This window comes from Rattus norvegicus, chromosome 2 (assembly GCF_036323735.1).
Source record: "Rattus norvegicus strain BN/NHsdMcwi chromosome 2, GRCr8, whole genome shotgun sequence".
NCBI classification, from domain to species: Eukaryota; Metazoa; Chordata; class Mammalia; order Rodentia; family Muridae; genus Rattus; species Rattus norvegicus.
In genome coordinates this window covers 139,793,616-139,806,958 of record NC_086020.1, presented here as the reverse complement: position 1 = coordinate 139,806,958, position 13,343 = coordinate 139,793,616, and the positions used below count along the sequence as shown (strand labels likewise).

The 13,343-nt window shown below is 44.3% G+C and overlaps 1 protein-coding gene across 1 annotated transcript in view; it reads left to right on the top strand.

The window, feature by feature from the left end:
* The window catches only part of Frem2 (FRAS1 related extracellular matrix 2), a 137,992-nt gene that overhangs the window by 84,088 nt on the left and 40,561 nt on the right, over positions 1 to 13,343 (top strand). The window lies entirely within an intron of this gene.

The following is a 13,343-nucleotide window of genomic DNA, read 5'->3' as shown; positions in this document are numbered from 1 at the left end:
CGTGCTGTGGGGTGTAGATGCAGAAGAGTCGAAAAGCCCGAGTAATCTTAAAACTCAGGAAACTGACAGCCATCTGTCCGGAAAGGTCTTTGATAATTAAGGTGAAGAAGAAGGCGTGAGATAAAGCCAATCAGGTGTCCCCCAGTCCCTCTGTGAAGTCTTTGTTCTATCTTCTAACCATCCTGTGGGCTACAGGGTGATGCCTTTGTGTTGCTGGAAAGGTTTAAAAGCACGGATCATAAATTTGGTGGTGACATTTGACAAGAGGGCATAAAAGGAAATTTTCCTTTCTTAACTTTATCACCTTGCTTTAAAAAAGAAAAAGAAAAAGAAAAAAGTTCTTCCAGCAAGTGCTTCACATACTAAAGTGTTCTATATGTATCTATTTATAATTTTTTAATTATACCTGTGGGAGGGCACCTAATTGCAGGTCCCTAAGAAGGCAAGAAGTGGTGGTCGGGTTCCCCTGAGCTGCAGTGACAGGTGCACATAAGCAGAGATGAGCAGCCCATGCAGGTGCCAGGAACTGAACTTAGATCCTTTGCAAAAGCAAAATACATCTTAACTGCATTCAGTATATTTAAAGCAAGCAATTTTATTTCAAAATTGGATCGCTCTTAGAAAGTCAGTATTTTAAATGTCCAGAACAAACTTAAGAACTGGCATTCAATTCCCATCTACCATCCAGAGAGCTCTTTCTCGTGTCCGATCCGCAATGGTTTAGATGAAGCAGGGTTTGGTTTTAAAGTGGAGAATCTAATACCTACTTTAGGCCAGGATTCTGTTGCTGTTGTTTGTAAAAGTCTTTTGGGGGGAAATTCACACATGTAAGTTTCATATTAAGTCTTAACAAGAACCAAGAGTGATATTCTTCCCCCTTTTCTATGGATAAGATGGAAATATCTATGTGTTAGGTGACTAGCTTATATTTATGCCTGTAGTCACGCAGGGACGTGGCGTCAGGCCTGCTGATCTATGCACCTCCCGTGCACTGTTCCCTGGGAAAAACCCCCTCTTGGAGAGAGGTGAAAGCCATCGACAGAGTCCTATCGTAGAGTAGTTGCAGATTTATTTTGTGATCCTTGGGGCTGAAGGAATAGGGTTTGAAGCTCTTGAGTTACAGGCGAGCACTGGGCTTCCTATTAATAGCCCTGAAACTACAGTCGGATTGATCTGCTAGTCTGCGTTCTCTGTCTGTCTCATTCCCTCCATTTCTGAATTATCACCCTAATCCAAATCACCCTTTGTCTTCTTTTATAGGTCTTAGTAACACCTTTACTAGAGCAACCCAGTTTCTAGTTGAGTGCTTCATGTTCAGTGCTGAGAAGCCATTGTGAATTCCTTTGACCTGCAGGAATTATCCCTGGCTCCTGTTTTGTTTAAAAAAAAAAAAAAAGGTAGATAGAACTCTGTATGCCAGACCTCCTTCTTCTCACACCAGGGTTCAAGTTCACATGTCCATATGTATTCGGGTCAGCAAGAACCCATGGCATGTTAACCAATTCACTTGATAGGATTCAGAGATACTCAAGCGGTCAGGTCCAGTAGCGTTCCCCAAATGGTACTCAACACCGCTATGATTCGTGCATCGAATGTCACCCCTTCTTAAGACTGACCACACTGACATTCAGGCCCTGAGACCTGCACTTAGAGCTCCAAGATCGGTTAGTCTCCATCCACTCATGGACATTTGCTCATGGCCAGACAGTTCTTGACGTCATGCTGTCGTCTTCTTCTTCTGCCATATAGAACCTTAGCTCATGCATAGATGTTGTCTGATATGAAGGAAAAATACTTTAATTAGGTCACTGTGGGGCTCACGATCCTATGCGGGAAGAGGAAGATGTGAGGTGTCATGGGCGGGTGAGATACACCATATGTACTGCATGAAAACATGCAGACAAGCCAACAGCAAGAGCAAAATGCCACAATGCCATGCCCATGTCTGTGAGAATGGGTAAAATGGAGGAAGCCTTAAGTAGCTGACTGTTTCTTAATGAGGAAATCGAGTCCTTGTAACTTTGTAACTATGGGGACTCAGAATCTTCTAAAACAAGATTGTCCCTCTGAGACATCATAAAGCAGCATTCTGTGTTTACCAAGTGGAAGACAGAGGTAATGATGGCGGGCAAACCCCTGAGACTCTTCACTAGGACCAAGTATCTATCACCAGTGTCACCAATGTCGACAATGTTTGGCTATAGGAACGTGACACAGGGCTATGCAGATACATCTGGCTAACATCTATGTTTTGCCGCTAAGAGACAGCTGAACTTCCTGGTATTTGGAAGAACTGACGCCTTACACGTTGTTGATCCATCTGACTTTAGAATATGCAGATATTCTACACATCCCCACCAGCATCCTCAGTGTTCTGTCCTTCCCCAAATTACAGTTCAAAGTGGCAGTACTCGTCCCTTACACAAAGTATTATTCAACACTAGGAATACTCCACTCACTCTACCGTCAGCCTTCAGAGTGAATGAAGGAACGTTGAAGCTGACCCCGTGGTCCGCCTTGGTGTGACAACCCTTATGGGGGCTTCACTAAAATGGCTGTCATCTTTGACCATTCTGGGAAAACTACCAGGCCACACAGAAAGGAGCAGCTTGTAGCAGCTGCAGGAGGAGCCCTGTGTTAAGTGGATCTCAGTTCACAAGTGCCCAATGGCTTAGGACATTAGAATCGAAAACAACACTTTTGCAGAAGAAAATGTTTTATGCTAGAAAAATGCATCATGGCAACATGTGAGTGAACTTGTTTGCGTTTGTGCAAAGCTGAAAGACCAGCTTGTCTCCTTTATCCCCCATTTTTCTTAATTTTAAGTACAATTATTTATATTAGAGTGAGATCCCACTAAGGGATGCCAAGCAGTCTGTGTAAGAAAGGGCCAGATTCAATCCAAGTAATAGCTTGACAAATATATTCTACGTTAGGTTTGCCTAAGTTAAAATCCTATTTTAAAACAAAGAATTGGGTGTGAGGGAATGAGTTCGTAACTGCTCAGAATATCCTTGAGTTGTGTCCATTACTGTTAATGGTACCATGAGTCAGTGAAAGCCAAAGTGGCCGGACACAGCAGGAGTGACTGAATGGGGTAACTCAAGGTTTCCTGGTCCATGGAAAAGATGCTACATATGGTACCCTTGATGCTAAGATGAAATAAAATAAAAGAGACTCAGGGAGCTGCCTGACCATTTAGAAAAGTGTAAGCCTGAAGTGGGTACTCACTGTGAAGGTTGTATCACTTGTAAATGGACACGCAGGCCCTTGACCCAGGCCAGAAACTTTCAAACTTTATAATCCGTTTGTGTGAGGTGGTGCCAAATATACCTACGGTTACCTGAGAATAGCTATTTGAAATTTGAAACAATTCAAAGGGGGAGGGGATAAGAAAGCAGGGTTCGATCAAACGCACAGGTACTTTGTAAGTTGGAACTCCTGAGACCTTGAGAGATGAATGAATTTAGACAAACAGGGAACAAAGCTAATTGTGATTTGACTTTACAGCTAAATGACATGGGAGAAATAGGTTACGGGGCACCGAGGAACCCAGCCAACCAGGGGGCCATGTTTTAAGAAAGATCTGGGTGAAGAACCACGAGCGATGATGGCAGTCGAGAGATGGAGGTTCCGTCTCCTCTAGGAATGAGCCACCTGATAGGTTCCCCAGTCCCTGCGTCAGCCATAGACACAGCTACTACTAGTAACACTAAATGGACCCATCCGGCTACATTTATATATACATATGCACATATATATTATATATCTATATGTAACAATAATAAGACAAAGATGGATTTGATAGATAGTCTTGGGGTATAGAAAGAGGTGAAAGGAGAAAGGGAGGGGTAGGGATGATGTGAATACAATACTTAAGTATAAAATTCCCCTAAGTAAAAAAAAAATTTTTTTAAAAGAAGGGTTTTACACCCAACTCCACAGTCAATGTCCTGGAATCTGCATGCACATTTGCTCCTGTCTGATCAGTGGTGCTTGAACCTTTTAGGAAAGCCATCTCCCCCCCCCAGCCCCCCTCTTTGTTTTCCTCTCTTGAAACATGACCTCACTGGGGTGTCCCAGCCTACAGCATTTTGTGGAAATTCGGTGACATGATCTGTAAGAAAGTACTTTAAAAGCTGATCCAGAGGTTGCAGGTTTAGTTCCATGGGAGTATGCTTGCCTAGGAAGGGCAAGGTCCTGGGTTCGGTCCTCAGCTCTTGAAAAACTAATCCAACAGAGAAAGGTGAGCTTTGTGGGTAGCAAGTCTGAGAACGAGGCTTGATGTGCCTACAGATGTGCCTACAGGTGCGCCTACAGGTGCACCTACAGATGAGCCTACAGATGAGCCTACAGATGCACCTACAGATGTGCCTACAGATGTGCCTACAGATGCACCTACAGATGTGCCTACAGATGGTTTGAATGAGTGTATTCGTCAAAGAGCATGGGGAAGTTTTTGAACAAGATTTAAAATGATCAGTATAGGGTTTGGGGATTACTAATTAGAGGGCAATAGAAAGCAGAAAGTTAAAACCACAGCAAACCCTGAGATGGCTAGCCCCACCCCCACCCCCATGTTAAAAGGAGGGAGGAGAAGAACTAAAAATATTCGTATCCAGAAAGTTAATGGAAGCTTCAAAGCACCGTCTTCTTCTGATAGGAATTTAAGAGAAGCAGCTTGGGGGAAAAGGTTGAAAAGGTGAAGTGAGAAATTCTCAGCTTTTAAATTCAATTTAATTTTTTATCATCTGCGTGAATGTTTTGCCTGAATGTATGTCTGTGTATCACATACAAGCCTAGACAGAGAGGTTGTCAGATCCCATGGAACTTGAGTTCCATGGACACCGTGAGCCACCATGTGGTGCTGGGAATGGAACCTGCGTTCTTGGAAAGAGCAGCCGGTGCTCTTCTCCACTGAGCTGTCTCTCCAGCTCTGACACACAGGAAGAACTGGGCAGTAGGCTAAGATTGATACAAAACCAAGTCAGACACTGAGTCATTCTATAAGTCAAGTCTGCAAAGATGACATTTCAAATCATGACCAGTGGGAGTCAAAGGGGAGAGGGGAGCGGGCACGGGGTGAATCCTGTACACCAGAGTTCACTGACAGGAAGTAGAGTGTGTAGAGGCCACAAAACAGACTACCAGAAACTGTTTCTACCAAATGTAATCCACAAGTTCATCTCAGCAACCGTTGCAAATAAGAACTGCTGCTTGTCACAGACTGAAACTTGTCTGAACACACAACTGAAGTCCATTACTGGATAGTACATTGTCAAACAAAGGCCTTTGTGTCCATCTATTTGTTTTAAACTTTATTATTAAAATAAAAAGTTGCAAGTTTAAAAAATATAAATATAAAATATAAAAATAAAAAAGAATATAGCCAGTGTGTGTGTGTGTGTGTGTGTGTGTGTGTAAACAGGTGTACATGTGGGTACAGTATATATAAAGAAGAGAACAAGAAAGGCTAAATATAAGGATGAGGAAGGACTGGATGCAGGTGAAGATATGAATTATGAAAGAGGATAGAAAGCTAATTGTCTCTAGCCCTGTTATGAACTTTTCATTTTTGGTGTCAGATAAGTAAATGCATATTTATTCAATAGTGAAAGTGTAAAATCCAACATGAAGTCCCTCAGCTTCAGTTCTCAAGGGAAGAAAGTTCCTCTGTCAGTGTGAGAGAGCAATTCACGAAATAGATGGGGAGAAAAAAGAGAAAGAAGAGGAGGACAAGGAGGAAGAGAAGTAGGCCTCTCCAGGTTCAGCCATTGAAGAACCTGCATTCTTAGGTCCCCATTTCCTAGCCCTCTGTCTTTAACTCTGGACCTCCCTCACGCAGGAAATTCCCCAGAGAGGATGGATGATGAAAAGATAAGGGAAATATGTCAGGGTCAGAGACTGGTGGAGTGGGGTCTGTAGCAGTTTGGGTCCCTTTGATTCAGCCACCAAAAGACCTTGCTGCCGGGGAGGTCCCCTGGTCTTTCTGAATCTGTAACTACAGCTCACTACTCCAGCACAGGGGCACTTCTCCCCACTGTACTCATGGAGGCTTGGCACGAAGCCACTTGGATCCCTTCTGCAGGTTGCCCGAGAACATTTCACCAGGATTACCAGAAAAGGAAAAGACTCCAGAGCTTTGTGTGAGAATGGCTAAGCACTTTGTCTAATTTACATGGAACAGTGACCTTCTTGCCCACAAAGAAAGCAAGCCCAGGAACTACGCACAGTTTACCCAGAGTGAACTGGGCTCGCAGAGCCTTGTGTACAAGCACGGGCTCTGCCGGAGAGGGTCGGGGTGGAGCCGTTGCATAGAAGTGTGCTCGGTGTTCCATCAGCTCTTGTCTCATTTCTTCAGGGCTTTATGTGAGGGGTGTGGGTAGGTAGTACAGCGCTTGCCTAATATGTAAAAGGCCCTGGATTCCATCCCAGCTTCACAAAGATACTACTTTATTTTCCAGGGTTTCATGTGTAACTTATATCCAGTGCTAGCATGAGCACCCACCCTGCTGGGCGCCTGAATGTCTTCTCATACTAGGCGTACATTTTGAAGGCACAGCCTGCCTTGGTTGACTGCGGTTTAATAACTCACCTAAGGGAAACAGCTCTTGAGCTCTGAGCCAGTGTGACCACAGCTCTCATGGCATCAACCTGTGAAACCCACTCCGTATCCTACTGGCAGTGTGCATATCAAACACACACATTTGCCTTCTGATCTGACTGTAAGAGCCAAAGGATTTGGGGCACCCTAGCACTAAATTTTGTCAAATGAAGCTATACACTCTGGTTTGTCTCCGGCCCCTGAATCGTCTAGAATAACGGACATGTTGTAGATGTTCAAATAAGTCGCAGATGAACCACCCTGGCTCACTCTCTACCAATCATAAGCCCTCTGGGATCCTCAGGAGAACGAGTTAGCGTCATCCGTCGCTTCACAACAAACACCAGCACTGCCTTTGGCAGCCATTTGGGTGAACCAGCCAGCAGAAGCCACTCTCTCTCTGCAGCCCTGGGCTTTGGCTCTCCTCAGATTCTTCCGGGCAGATAACACCTTGTGTTTGCGTTGTGCTTTTCATAGTGACACTGTCTGCCTGATACCCATCTCTTCTAACAGGAGTGCAGTTTCTGGCTACACTGATCTTGCAGACATCAGAAGTGTAAACATCCATGGCTTATTATTACGTAAGTCCTGGAAGCAGATCACTGAACGTCTATCCTTAAGATCTCAGACGGCGATGACTTCTATTTCAGTGTTACGAGATCACATAAATCTCAGAAGCAGCCTTTCAAACACCAGACTTTAAAATTTGTAAACATAGAGCTACTAAGGGAATACTTTATTTTCTAATTAATTGTGTGTGTGTGTGTGTGCGTGTGTGTGTGTGTGTGTGTGTGTGTGTGTGTGTGTGTGTTTTCCTGGTGCCCACAGAGGCCAGAAGAGGACATCAGATCCCCTAGAACTGTAGTGACACATAGCTCTGAGCTACCATGTGGGTTGAGAGAATTTTATAATAAAAAACAGAGGCTGGATAGATGTCTCAGTGGTTAAACGTACATGCTGCTCTTGCAGAGGACCTAGACAGGACAAGTCACAGACACCCTTAACGCCAGCACACGGAACCTGATGCCTTCTCTGGCCTTTAGGCACTCTAGTTGTGTGTATAACTCTCCCCAGCCGCTGTACATATAATTTTTAAAGCTGTAAAATGCACAAAAAAGGTTAAAATGCATAATAAATGGCTATCTTACTCCCCTTAGCTTACTCAGGTACCTTTCTTAGACAACCTAGGGCCACCTGCCAAGGGATGGCATTGCCTACAGTGGGCTAGACATTCCTACTTCAGTTTGCAATCCCGAAACTACCACCACAGACGTGTCTGCAAGCCTATCTGATGGAGTCCATTCTGTAGCTGAAGTTCCAGGTGTGTTAAACCGACAACCATTATTACCCGACCCACAGAAAGAAATACAGATGTGTCATTTAATAAAAACAGCTGCATCGTGCTGCAAGTAACCACAGTAATAGTCTACATAAGGATTATAAAATTGGCTAAAACTAAAAATGCCTTCATCCTTTAGGACATTTCTAAGCACTTAGACATCCGAAGCACTTAAGATTATGGATAAAACATTCCTTTCACACTTCTACAGAATTAAAAAAAAAAAAAACAATAGCTACCATTTCTCTTAGAAATAGGTCTTTATTCTGTGCCCCTGAAATACAATCAGCCCTCTAGATCCTCAGGTTCCACACAAACAAAACCGCCGTATGCAGATCGACGCGGTAGTAGTTGCCTCTGCTTTGGGCAAATATAGACGTGTTTTTGTTCTCTCTCATCTTTTTTAAAGTTATTTCCTTATATTTTATGTGTATGAATGTTCCCCCCCCCGTGTGTGTGTGTGTGTGTGTGTGTGTGTGTGTGTGTGTGTGTAAGAGAGAGAGAGTGAGAGAGAGAGAAAGAGAGACCGACAGTCAGTCAGAGACAGAGAGACAGAGACAGAGAGAATCGGATCTCCTGTGACTGAAGTTACACATAGTTGTAAGCCATGCTGTGGGTGCAAGGAATGAACCTTCACTTTAGAGAACCCGCCAGGTAGCCTACAGTTTCCCAAGATGCCTAGCGGTGACTGAGGTATCCTACAGTTTCCCAAGATGCCTAGCGGTGACTGAGGAATCCTACAGCTTCCCAAGATGCCCAGCGGTGACTGAGGAATCCTACAGCTTCCCAAGATGCCTAGCGGTGACTGAACCCATGCCTTTGCTTTCTTAGGTGTTTGCTAAATGCTTGTGTTGTTCAACACACTGTGCAAGATGACAAAGACTAAGAGATTGCTATGCACCCCTTAGCATGTTTCCCTATTTGGCCCCCGTTAAGTATCGCAAAAGCTCCAGGGTGCTAAAAACAGTGCTGAATGCAGATCAACCCTTTTCTAGAATTCGAACAAGAAGCTAGACACACCCATGCAGCCTGGCAAAAGGTAAAGTCTGGCTTACCACAGGAAGCTTTCTGAAGGTCTTGAAGCTTGTCCCTGACTCTCAGGAAGAACCTTCTTCCCACCTGCTTCAATGGAGTCATTCAAACTGACAGCTGGCAAGTGAATTTTCCATGAAAGCCTTGGGCTTTGACAATCTTTCTTTTGTAAAGACAGGATTGTACCATTGAGGACAGCACTTCCTTAGACAGGCCAGAAGTTCTCAAAAAAAAAAGAAAAGAAAAGAAGAAGAAGAAGAAGAAGAAGAAGAAGAAGAAGAAGAAGAAGAAGAAGAAGAAGAAGAAGAAAAAGAAGAAGAAGAGGAGGAGGAGGAAGAGGGAAAGAGAAAGAAAGAAAGAAAGAAAGAAAAGAAAGAAAGAAAGAAAGAAAGAAAGGCTTGGTAGCTCTTTATGACAACGCTTTTTTTTTTTTTTTTTTTTTTTTTGGTTCTTTTTTTCGGAGCTGGGGAGCGAACCCAGGGCCTTGCGCTTCCTAGGTAAGCGCTCTACCACTGAGCTAAATCCCCAGCCCCATGACAACGCTTTTTAAAGTTAAATTTCAAGCCTGTGGGGAGTGGGGGTGTACACCTTTCCCTTATAGGGCTTAAACAGCTCTGTTCCATCTCCCTGAGTGTATTCCACAAACATTTGGTTTCACTGTCCCCCGCCCCCATTGTGTTACAACGTGAAGCTGTCAGGTCAGAAGGCCAACGAAGGGCTTGTTCTGGGTTGCCTTCTGTTTGTATAAGATTCGCTCTCATTCAGAAGAGTGGTTTTCACTGTCCACTCCCAGGAAAAGCTCAAAGGCAAATAAATAAGTAAACGTGAAAAGCCACAGATTTCCCACAGCCCCGGTGCTGTAAGTTGACCCTGGAGATGAGAGACAGAAAGGAAAGAAATGCCAAGGTTTGCTCTGTACCTGTGTGTGGTCTCCTTGGCAGGAGAAGGGACCATCTAGACTACCCAACACAGTTAAATGGGGGACAAAGGGCTGAGGCCACTTTCCAGGGATCACTGAGCCCTGGCAGATGTAATATGTGTTTTTGCTGAGCTTGATCTTGAACATTAGTTTCAAGTTATTTTCGAGGTCAGTAGACTTACCTTGTTCTGTGCCCTGGATTTGGTTCAATAGTCAGCCATTAGCAGAATGGCTTGATTAATTCTCTAGGGACAGGAAACTGTGACCTTGTTCAAAACATTTTCTCCCTTGGCTTTTCTAGAAAAGAACGTTGAAAACTCTCGTGTTGTAATTATGGGAGAGCTAGGAATTCAGCGGTGGGTGAAAACCACCTTTTCTTTTCTTTCTGTTTTAAAAGAGGGAAAAGACAACCCCATACACAGTACCACACGGGTGAGCGGGACGTCGCCCTGAGACGTCAAGAGAAAGCAAAGCAGGAAAGGGACTGTGTAGGCTCTAGCAGATAATCCTTGCCCTCTTCCTCCGTGTATGTCTGAGCATACTACCTGTGTGCCTGTGTCTGCAGAGGGCAGAAGACAGCATCAACTCCCCTGGAACTGGAACTACAGATGGTTGAGCACTGCCATGTTGGCGTTGGGAAATCAAACCTGGATTCTCTGTGAGAGCAGCAAGTGCTCTTAGCTGCTCAGCTCCAGCCCCCTCTCGCCTACATCCTCAATCATAGTGAATGATAACAATACCAGCCCTCCTTCCCCTCCCTGTCCACCCCAAAGTCCATGCTCATTTTATATGTCTATGGTTTACTCCTTATGTCGTCTTTCTTCATCGGAACAGCTCATACGACACCAAAGCCAGCTTCAAGTGACTGCTACACACCTGAAACTTGTTGTCTGTAGTCTGTCCATCCATCTCCCATACCTCTAAATCTCACCAGGCTGCTGCCTATCTTAAAACTGAGCATATCTTCTACCAGATATCTCCATGACAAGGTTCTGGTCACAGGGACCTGCAGAGCCTGGTCATTGACACCTGTTTTCCTAGCTCACTTTGTCCCCTCTCACCAAGGGCCATACTATACCATGCCGTGTGATGCCACCTTCAAGCATGAAAAGCCAGGGCCCCATCCACACTGCTGCTCTGCCCGAATCACCCTCCATACCACTCATGCCCCTCAGCCCTCCAACCCACTCATATCAGTGTCTAGCTTCTTATAATAGTATGCCACACTGCATTTACCTGAGTGCCAATAGTCCGATTAAAATGGCTTTTAGGTTTACAGTGCGTCTCAGTCCTTTTACACAGCCTTTCCTTAGAACTACCTCTCAACTCCATAGCCTACGAGGCTCTGTGGGGACCATCCGTGAGGTTACAAGCTCAGTCTGGTCTGGGAGAGTTTAAGCTTTGCTTTTTCATTCTCTGTCAGCTGCATTGGTTAATAAAGAAAATGGTTATAAATCAAACACTTTTAGTCATCTACCAAAGAATTAGCTTTAGAGACAGGCGGGTTACTGAGTATGGGTTATCTGTATATGAGATATATTGGTTATAGTACCTACATTTTATCATCTTGGGTACCAACAAGTTATGTAGCCAGAATGGTTTTTCTACTCCTACTTGAGAGAATTTTCTTCCTATTTGCCTTCTGATAAGGAATACGGACGGGTTATAGAGATGTAAATTAGGGGGAAATTACTTCAACTAGAACCTACACAAGAAGTCCTGATCCCCAGAGAAGGCAAAAGAGTGCGACAGAACAGTCAGTCAGGTGATCTGGCATCACGTGGTCCAGTTGGACTATCCTTGTGTTACAGAGCATGAATCTGAGAGTCAGAGAAGGTATTGTCCTAAGGTCAGGCTTTGCACAGTGGCCCAAGAGGTCCTGTGTTCCGAGCTTGGAGGAGAGAGGCCATTTGCCATTGCTACACTAACTAGAAAGCCACCCTCACAGTGGACAGCCACCCCTGAACAGCATCGCCAGGATCCTTACAAGAGGAGAGCACATCCCCCTTTGAGCCCGGAACCAAACAGAGTGGCTTGAGCTGTTTATTCTGGCTGCCAGCAGACTTGTTTCAAGTGTCATTTCTTAGCCAGTCTCTGCTGGACATTATTTATTTTTCCAGTGTCAGCCACATGCTCCTCCCCTGAGACCTCACAGAGGTTACATTTAACACTTGATTAGTTGTTGCCTTTCTTCAGCTGCTGGGATTCCCAGATAAATCAGCCACATGTCTGAGTCTTTGTCGATTGGAAGTCTTATGAATTTATCATTAGTTAGCAGCTATAAAAGTATTCCTGAGTAACTCGTGCCTGGTGAGTTCTGATGCGGGGGCAGCAGCTTGGAGCACCCTCTCTCCCTCTCTCGTTGTTCCTCCCCTTTGTTTCTTGAGTGAGAGTTGCATTCCCACAACTATACAAGTGCACATATAACTTAACTTTGTTTTGCCCTGCATAGAAAATCATTTCTTTCCTCCACGCAGCCATTTCTCATTATGCATCTTCAAAGAGAATCTTCCAAAACCTCGAACACCTAAGTATGTTTATTGCTCAACTTATTTAAACAGAGTCAAAGAAATTATCACTTGGCGGGAAGTAATTCACATCTTACCCTATTAGTATGTCGTGTTTGACTTCTGCTTGCTCTATAGAGATTGTGTAGCAAGTTGTTTAACGTCTCCAAGACTCAGCTTGATTTTGTCAACAGGAAGTGAACAATAATTACCTTGGAAGGCAGTTGTACCTTGTAAAGCACTGGAGGCAACTTACAACAAACCAGACATGTTTGGTGTGACCTGGAAAGGTGAACAGTCAAATGCAGCCACTGCATACGCTGCATTTTCACTGCAAAGCTGTAGATGCAGGCTTGGACACAGGTGCTAAGATTGAGCCCTGAGCTGTCTCTCCAGCCCCCCTTCCATGTTTTATTAAACGCATCGTGGTGGTGCAGTCTGGAAACTGAAAGATACAATGTGGGTTTGGAAAGATCCTAGTTTTCACCACATCAAAAACTTGGCTGCTCTCCGCCTGCGGCTGGCTTTTGATGCTTGCCTCAGTAGCCTTTGTCTTGTAAAACAGATGCCATGTTGACTCAAGACTTCTTAAACTAGTCTTCTTCCCAAATAATTAATTAATAATCCCAAATTGAGTTGTGTTATTGCCCCAAAAGTCTCAGTGCTGCTCCCTCTGTCCTCGTAATTGGAGTAATTGTACATTTTCGTCTGCCCTCCGAGGCACTAACGGGTATAAACAGAACATGTTAATTGGTAGATGGTCTTCCACTAGTAAGAAACAACAAGCAAGAGTCTTGGAAGAGCTAGCTAAAGATAGTAGGGACAAGGAAGTCTGGGGACACCAGTGGACCTTGGCTTGATGACTGGCAGATGGCCTCCATGGTTAGAATGCTAAAGTCCTTGCTGATCTAGTCCACTGGTGCTCATCTAGTCCACTGGTGC